Genomic DNA, 2675 nt, shown 5'->3' on the forward strand with positions numbered 1-2675 from the left:
AAAACTCACGAGACAATCAGAGTAAAGTCACCGTTTAAGGGGCGGGACTGGTGCCGCAGGTTAGTGTGGGAAGTCGGAGCGCGCGCGAAAAAAGGACCAGAACCTATTGACCAGAGAGCTAAAGAGAGGAGGCATCGTGTTGTGGGAAGCATTAAGTTTTATCGTGGAGGTCGACTACTCATGGTCCTGATATAAACTTCTGTGTGACCTGCAAGAGATAATATGCTTCAAGGACACGGACGTTGGAGAGAGAGACGGGTTTCCAGCCGATGGCCCTGCTGTGCTGTGCTGTGTGTGTGTTCTTCTGCCCTGTTTCTGCGTTCGGCTGTGTCGTGCCGAGTCCTGCTGCTGCTGCGTGTTTTTCCTGCGCTACGCCATTGCCCGCGAGTGTGTGTTTGGATCATCACCGCCATTGCCATTATCACCGTGAGACTTTCATCCCCCATTCCCCTTCTACCCCTACTAACTGAAACTCTGAAATCGTGAGTAGTAACATACACATGCACGTGCTTTTATTTTTGTGCTCAGCTTTGAGTGAAGCGGCCATTTCAGTTTTTAGGCCCCACCGCACACAAGCTTCAGTAAACAGGCCTGCAACGGGTTTAACTCATTTAAAGTGTGTCATATGAGTGTGTGGGCCCACAGGTACAATTTTTGAGGTTTTGTGTTGTTGTTGTGGATAATTCTGTGTTTTTTTATTTTATATATATCTTTCCTAAAAAGCATTCACTCTTATTTCATCTTCTGTAAATAAATACCTGTTCAAGGACTATTTTTGCATTTAAAATGTAGTTGTGGTGGTCATTATTAGTGAAGTAATAAACATTATTAAAGGTACACATTCTAAAATTAACATAAAAAAAGTTGTATTTTCCTACAACGAGCCCAGGCCCAGTCTCATAGTATTAACCACTCTAGTTTTATTTTAACTACATGGGACCTGGGTTACAAGTGTATCGCATCATTCCAACCATAAACCCAGTAAATGACTCTATGGACACAATCATCCAGAACTTTTCAGATGTTTTCAACGGTTTTGGTGTTTTGCCCTTCACATATAAAATACAGTTGAAAGAAGGTGCCCAACCAGTTGTGCATGCAGCATGCAGAGTTCCTGCTCCACTGAAAGACTGCCTGACGAAAGAACTTGACAGAATGGTCATGCTAGGGGGGATTAAAAAGATTGATGAGCTTACAGATTGGGTCAACTCAATGGTCATCACAAAGAAAAAGAATGGAGAGTTGATAATATGTATGGACCCTAAAGACCTGAATGAGAACATAAAGCGTGAACATTATCAAGTACCCACACGTGAAGAGATCATCAGTGAAATGTCAGGGGCCAGCTATTTCACAAAGTTTGATGCCTCACAAGACTTCTGGCAGCTGAAACTGGTTGAAAGCTGTCCCCTGTCCCTTTAATACTCCCTTCGGCAGACACTGCTTTCTCAGACTGCCTTAAGGAATGAAGTCAACACCTGAAATACTTCACAGAGCTGATCATTGAGGGCTTGGATGGAGTTACGCTTTTCACTGATGACATCATCATACGGGGGTCCACAGCCCAAGAGCACAATGAGAGGCTGAACAGAGTTATGGAGCGCATACAAAAGTATGGACTAAAACTTAACAAGAGTAAGAGTTTCAAGAGATATTCTTCCTTGGAGACAAGCTGTCTGCACGTGGTGTCCAACCAGATCAAAACAAAATACATGCAATAAAGATCATGCCAAGGCCCACAGACAAAACAGATGTGCTAGGCATCATGGGGATTGTAAATTTCATAGGTAAATTCATTCCCAATCTGACAGCAAAGACATATTGCATATGGACAGTGAAACATAAGCATGAGTGGCAAAAACTCAAGAAGACACTGACCACAGCACCAGAGGATAAAACTGTCTACAGATGCCTCCAAAGATGTTCTATTGGTGCTTTTCTGCTCCAGACTGAGGGTGAGCACTGGAAACCAGTAGCCTATGCATCTCGGGCTATGACAATATCTGAATGCCGATACGCTCAGATCGAAAAAGAACTGGCATATGGTTTAGAGCGGATTCATAGCTATGTGTACGGCCTGTCGAGACTGATCATCGACCACTGGTCGCCATCATCAAAAAGAATCCGAACGAAATCAGCGGTTAATGATGAGGATGCAAAGGTATGATTTTGAATGGATATATACTCCAGGCTGATGCCCTATCCAGAGTAACTGATGAGGACATACCGTGTCATGTGAACATGGTGTTTGCTACACTCTCGATACAAAGTCAGGACAAATTGCTGAGGCTACAGCAGAGGATGCAGAGCTACAGCATGTCTCGAGGGACATGGATGAGAGATGGCCAGCTGGTTCGTGTCCACAATTTTACTATGTCAGAGGTGAGCTTAGTACTGTGGATTGTCTGCTATTTAAAAAGGTCAGGATTGTCATTCCACAGGCTTTGAGAATGGACATGTTGCACAGGATACATGAAAGCCAATCTCGGCATCGAAAAAGTGCAAAAGGAGGGCGAGAGAGAGGGTTTTCTGGCCTGGACTTAACAAAGACATTGAAACCCTTATAAGTAAATGTGAAACATGCCAGAAGCACAGAAACAAGCAGAGTAAAAAGCATATGGTGGTAGCTGTAGTGCCAACAGCACCACAACCTAAAATAAGAATGGGCCTGTATC

This window comes from Echiichthys vipera (assembly GCF_963691815.1).
Source record: "Echiichthys vipera genome assembly, chromosome: X".
Lineage (NCBI taxonomy): Eukaryota > Metazoa > Chordata > Actinopteri > Perciformes > Trachinidae > Echiichthys > Echiichthys vipera.